Below are 7,256 nucleotides of genomic sequence, written 5' to 3'. Positions count from 1 at the left end.
ATAATCATCAACATAGTGAAATAAAGCAACCATTAAGATAGTGGAGTCAAAGAAACTATCAAGATAGTGGAGTTGAAAAACCGTGAAGGTAGTGGACTCAATGTAACCATTTGCAACATCTATTTGTAACTTTCCTTTGAATAATCATTGATTGTATGCTTTAAATAGCCATATCATATTCTTCCAAGGTCCCCACACACAAACAAATAAATCTACTATCTTTAAGTTATCTTTACTTGCCTATAGTGCACTTTTAATTTATAGACTCGCATTGTTGATTAAATTCTGACGTGTATATTTATCCCAGTGTTGCGTCGTTGGCTAAATTCCGTCATAGTTTGTCTATGTTCAATTCTATTGAAGTGATTGTATTCTCCAAGCTTTGTTGTCGATTAAATTCTGGCATAATTTGTGTTTGTACAATTTTGTTTCAATCAACAAAGATGCTTGAATAAAAAGAAAGGTTATAGATGTCACCTCCCGAAAACTACAAGAAAGGGGGATGACACAACTATCCTTCCAAACGAAAGACTTAACCTCAAACATAACCAACAATCTAATGTCAATATATATCTCAAATCTTACATACATATCAGATAAACGAATAGATTGGTATAACATCAGAGTTTCTTTAATCCATCAAAAAGAATATATACTACTAGAACTCAGCCAACCTAACAACCTGTAGCAACTATATATACAACTTCCCTAAGCCATACCAAAAAATACATTTCCCAAAAGATTCCCACCGATAGTGTTCTCACTTCACTAGCCACTAACTGAGGGACTTGAAAACATGAAAAACGAGTTGAATGAGTAATCACAACTTAGTGAGTAGTACATATCTTCTAAGCAGATCGAATAATTACTGTGCATGTATACAAAGCAATACTAGAAATTCATAACTCAAACTCAAAGTATAAAACACATATCAAATTATATATGAGCTGTTTCTTATCAACAAGACTTTATACTAATATGAAAAACTCATTTAAACCATTATCACAATTCAAGTATCAATGGTCAAGTCCATTGATCAATGTCATATCAAAACACACAGCAATGGTCCATTCATTAATCAATCTATTACTCAATATTCCACCATGGTCACAACACAACGTACAAGGCGATTGAAATTCCTTCCTTGATAAGTTCTCCACCTATAAAGCCGGTGGCTTGGCCTAGAAGGGTATCCTAAATAGATATGTATACCCACAAACCCCTCACCAAATTCACAGTCATAAACTCAATCTAGAAATCAATCTCATAAACCGAACAAATAACTTTTCGCAACCAATTCTCAAATTATTCATAAACATTTCCATAAACTAGTCGCAAAGTAATTACATATATAATTCTTCACAATTCTATGCATAGCACGCTTTCTAAACATTTGTAAGTAACCAAAGAGTAGTAAATGCTCGATCTGTCTTTTACGCAACAACAATGTCATTTCCTAATTCATACTCTATATAATCCATGGTATTTTCGAAGCATGAATTATAAAAATTAAAAAAAGATATAGTACCACTCGCCTCATCGCCTATGACCAACTAATAAATTTTACTTGTATTGTCAAACTCATGACCCTAACAAATAAGCGAGGAATAGCATCAAAACCAAGTAAAGCACTATTTTAACTACGGCTCTGCTAAACTAAGTTTAAATGCTAACAAAATAACTCCAACGAGACAAAAAATCGGTCATCCGAAGTGATTATTCAAACCTAAACACGATGTGGAGCTCCTCCGCAAAATCCTAAAATCTTGCTTGGACAAAATCGTTGCTCTAAGATGGTGCCTGTAACATTCTCGATTTCGACCCTTATTTTGGCTCGACTAGTAGGCCAAAGATCGGTATGCTAATGGCAAGATTGGGCCATGAGCTGGCTTGAGAGTTGGTCATGAACCGAGTAGCTTGTTCGGGGATCGGCAACCCAAGGATTGGTTATAGAGTATTTGGCCATGGAAAGGTTATTCGACCATAAGGATTGGTTGTGGGACGATTCCACACCACCACGAATCGGTGGATGGCCGTGGCTCGACTTTGCCCGGTCATCGTACCGGTCGTGGGTAATTCTGCCTAGTCATTGTGCCGGTCATGGATGATCATGGACCAATCCAATATGATGGTGAGTTGAGGCGGATCGATCGATTCTACACGATTACATGACAATCGAGAACCGACCATGGATCAAATTAACTCAACGTGGTTCAGTGTCAGACTGGCCATACATTGTGGTGTGGGACCCTGGACTAACCCATGGACCCACCAAAGGACCGGTTGACCATTCCAAGGCCTGGCCCTTGGACCCCGTTGTGAGTCTTTTCTTGATAGAGGGGAAATCCAAACTCGGTTTCACCGGTTAAGCCCAGTTGCATTCGGCTTTATCCGATCATGGCTTAGGCACGAACCTCAAGCCAAATAAGGTAATCGATCGTGATTGGACTCGATCGACTCCCGCCCAAAGAGATGGCCTTCTAGCTTGATATTTTCCATGGTGCATTTAAGGTTCTTGGAAGGTAGTTTATTAATACATGATAAGTAAGTAGGACACTTGGCCTCATTAACTTTACTCTTGAATTGTAATCATTAATTTTGGATGGTTATGTATTAAGAGGGGGGGGTGAGTCGTAAGCCTACTAATGGTGGGGAATGATTCATAGCTTAGAAAATGATGAGAAGCCTATGAATCATTCCCCTTCTCCTTAGGCTTGGCACTTGTAGTTCCATAGGTTTTGACTCTTCAGATTCTCGAAATCCCTAGACCTTTTCTGTTTTCCAATTTTACAGAGCTCTTTTTAATTCGAATTTGGAAAAACTTCCTTCATGAGAGTTGTTTTAAACATATTGATCTAAAAAATAAATAAATTTCATATTTTTCTAAGGTGAAATGGTAGGGACGAAGGCCCAAACATTCACCGTCTGGAACCTGTCCCGGGTAGTGAAAACGGTGACCAGGTTGCCTTCTCGATTTTTTATAAAAAATTTCCTTTCGAATTTGAACATGATTCCTTCACAAAAGTTTTAAAGGACATCCATTTCTACAACATATATAAATTTCAAAGAGTTTTTTGAATATTTGGATTTCGAAATGAGTCTCTCTCTCCGACCGTTGAATCTGCTCGAGGGAAGAATTTTTGGGCTGTGTTCAGCGATTTAATGCTTTTTTCCACAGAACGAATTGGACTTGGATTATTTCATGAAAAATGTCATTTAGGGTCTTATCTACAATATATTAAAATTTCATAATTTTTCAAGCCCATTTGATAAGGTATTGACGCTGATTTCAAAAATTTCTCAAAACTGTTTTCACCTGGGATAAGAGGGCTGCACGCCCAGCTTGGATAGCAAATCATTGGGGGAGATAAGGATGATCACTTCATTTACTAAGAACCATCAATACAAATCTAGATGGACCAATTAGGGACTTGCTACTTGGAGCTTAGAAGTCTTTGGAAGAACCTAGAGACTTGCCACCTTGCCTTTAGACCTTCCACCTAAGCTATTGACATTAAATACCTTATCAAGACCATTAATGAATGGTGTTCTATAATTGGGAGGGGGGAAGGCTCACGAACTTCTGCTCCTTTTCTTCTTCTTCTTCTTCTTCTTCTTCTTGGCCGCCAACACCGACCCCTCCATCTTTCTCTCCTCAGCTCTCTCTCTTTAGGTGATCTTGCCACTGTTCGCCATCACTTGAGGCTACCGGTCTAGAGACTGGTAAGTAGAACTTACTAATATCTGGTTAGGGTGTTGTGTTACGCTAATCCAAGCGTGTGGCAAGTCCTTGACCAAAGTTGATTGGCTTGTTGTTGCTTGAACTTGTTTGATAATGTTCTGATCGTTCGTATGTTGTTGATTTATTTTATGACGATGCTTATGCCCGTAAGCCAAAGTATATTCTGAACTACGAAAAGGGATCATGTTGGTCTTGGACGTGTGTTGAAACGTAATGGACTAGGCCTTACTTGGTTTCAGTTTGATATTGAGGCGTATCAATTCCGAGTCGTGTTCGTTTCTAGGTCAGCGTTCAACCGTAACGTCTCAAGTCACAAGCCTTGAGTAGTAAGTAGAACTTACTAATATTTGGCTAGGGCGTTGTGTTATGCTATTCCGAGCGTGTGACAAGTCCTTGACTGAAGTTGATTGGCTTGTTGTTGCTTGAGGTTGGGTTGTGTTTGCTTGGATTGGTTTAGACTTTGTTCCTTGATTGAGTTCGATCCTTGTTTGATGAGCTGTGGCTTGAGTTGTTTTGGAAGAAGCTCGGTTTGTGTGCTCATTTGGTTTTTGTTTTGATACAAACCTATTCGAAAAGCATTTTTGTGAAAGCTTGCTATTTCCTCACGAAACTATTTCAAATCATTTTCACAAATGCATGTTCTAGCTCAAGCCCTAAGCTCCGAAAAAGGGTTTTGTCGGCCTTGACATACGTGAGATCACGACGGAGTAGTCCTTTCTTTGTCTTGGTGCAATATCGAGGCATATCGTTCCCAAGCCAACTTTGGTACTAGGTCGATGAACATGTCATGACGAGCTAGCCCTTTCATGGTCTCGGTGTGATATTGAGGTGTATTGTTCCCGAACCAAGTCTGGTACTAGGTCGGTGAATATGTCACGACGGGCTAGTCCTATCATGGTCTCAGTGTGATATCGGGGTATATCGTTCCCAAGCCAAGTTGGATACTAGATCGTGCTTAAATGTGTCGGATCAAGTCGCGATCCTTGATTCGTGCTCGACATGCTTAACGTTTTGGTTTCGATAAGTCATTTTGTGACATCCTGAATTTCAAGTTATGTTTTCAATTGAATGAATCGGGCTTTTCATCGACGCACCTATAGTTCTATTCTCTGAGCTGATCACTCACGAGATAACTAGTCCATCAGGTGAAGCCATTAAGTGATTTTAACACAATAGACTTGAGAATTCGACTAGAAATCGATTGCTCAACCGTGCTAGTCTGCAAAGGTCATTACGACACAGTTAAAAATCGATTAGAGATCAGAGATAGGTCGATTCGACTGAGATATGTGATCAAAGTGTGGGTGATTCCACCAGATTGCAAAATTCTTATCAATCGGCACTAGACTGATTTTTTTGTCGTTTTGGTACCCTGTGCCCCTATTTGGAACCTCGAGATTTTCACGACAACCGAGAGTTGTCAATGTGTCGAAGATGTATATTGTGGCTCGAAAATAATCGACCATGGATCAATTGCACTAAAAATTCCTAAAAGCTACCCGGTAGGCTAAGTCACGCTAAAATCCTGCCAGATTGAAATTAACTGCGAATTTGAACATGGTTTCAGAAATTGAGAATTCTATCATGTCACGATTCATTTTAGGGATGCCGACTCATCATTCGAAGATTTTTCTACAAACCGAGATTTTTGGCAAAATTACAAAATAGGGCCCTTTTCGACTAGAAAATTCAGGGGACCGTTTTTTTTGATCGTGTTTTTGGGATGCAAGTTGGTTCTATTGGCAAGGAAAAATGTGAATTGAAGTGTGGGCACCTTGGTAGTATTTATGGACTCCAATTTAGGCTCAATTAGAGGGAAATTGAACTTAATTTGGGCGAATTTGTGTGCAAATTCGTAGGCCATGGTCTCCATTACTTTTAGACCACTTGATTGGTTTGCTTGGGAAGATTGTGGGCTGCCAAAGGGCCATGGATGACAGCCAACGGTTGGTGGGACCTTGCCAAGAGACAAGAGGATAGAATGGAAGCCAATAGGGACCCCTAAACCTTATGTTGTCCCCTTCTCCTTCAATAGAGCTGCTTTCCCCATTAGAGACCATTTTGAAGCTCCAAAGAACCAGAGAAACTGCTAGCCTCCCCCCCTGCCGTTGCAAGCCGCCGTCGAGCCGCCAGGACCGCCCGCTCGCTGTCTCGTCGCTCGCGAGCTCTGCACGCCAGCCCGCTTGCATCCCGCTTGTCCCGCACCGTCACATCGTCCCTCGCGATCCTCGGTCATCATAGAGCTCAGCCGGAGCTCCCTTGGTCACCGTCCAGCTGCTAGAAGCCCCGCCGCAGCTCGTCCACCCGTCCCTCGCCGTTCCTGCGCCAACCGGCCTTTGTTCTAGCACTTTCGGCCCAAGGACAGAGCTAAGAGTCCTCAGCCCAGCCGTGAGCTTCAGGGCTCGTTTTTGGCCACTTCGGGCCTTGCTTGGCTTCGCCGCCGGGAGGTTTGTTGCCCTGTCTCCTCGTTGCCGTCATCGTGGACTCACCGGATCGCAAAACTAGTGAGTTTACTCACTAAACTCTGCTTAGGGAGTTAATGATGCTTAAGGATTGATTAGTTTAGGCCAAGTATGGTTTAGGTGGCTAGTTAGAACGGATTAGCGATTTAATTAGTCGATTTTGCATGTTAGGTGGTTAGAACGGCTAAATTAGAGACTAGATAAGTTGTATTATTTATCTAGATAGATTCGGAAATTTTCCGGGCCCGTTTCGGTATTTAATTAGGCTTTTCCGACCTAAGTTTCTATTTTTGGCATTTATTTGCATTTATTTAATTATTTATGGTATTTATTTAATTATTTATTATCTTTCGAAAATTATACCGGGATAGTCGGTGATCGGAATTTCGTGCTGATTTTAATGGTATGCTTGGTTTATTTAATTGAGTGTTGATTTGTGCAAATTGAGTGGAAATTGTAATTTTTGGTATTTGTCCCAAATTTGAGTAATTTCGGTATTTAATTAGAAAATACCAGGCGTCGATTTATAACGCCAAAAATGTGTTTATGGACTATAATAATTAGTGGGATTTTTGAAAAGAAAGATATTGCGTTTTTGGTTCAGGCCGACCGTGTACCCACACATGATTATTTTATTGGGTATTTTCAATAAGGTGAAATGTTAGCTTGTGGGAGCCTTATTGCATGTCAGCTTGTGAGAGCTCCTTTGCACGTCAGCTTGTGAGAGGAGTGAGAGGAGTATACTATATCAGCCTATGAGCTCGATATGTCAGCTTGTGAGAGCAGTATACCTTATTAGCTTGTGTGAGCTATGATCATTTTATCAGCTTGTGGGAGCACGATCTATACATATATATATCATCTTGTGTGAGCTATGATCGTTTTATCAGTCTGTGGGAGTACGATATATATATATATATAAGCTTGGGCGAGCTACTATCTATCTATATCAGCTTGCGAGAGTTATGACCATATATTTCAGCTTGTGTGAGAGTGGTTGTATCAATGGGATGGGTATATGGTGTGGAATTGATAGATAGTACTGATGGTAT

The sequence above is a fragment of the Eucalyptus grandis genome, chromosome 7, assembly GCF_016545825.1.
Source record: "Eucalyptus grandis isolate ANBG69807.140 chromosome 7, ASM1654582v1, whole genome shotgun sequence".
Lineage (NCBI taxonomy): Eukaryota > Viridiplantae > Streptophyta > Magnoliopsida > Myrtales > Myrtaceae > Eucalyptus > Eucalyptus grandis.
This window is presented reverse-complemented; position numbering follows the sequence as displayed.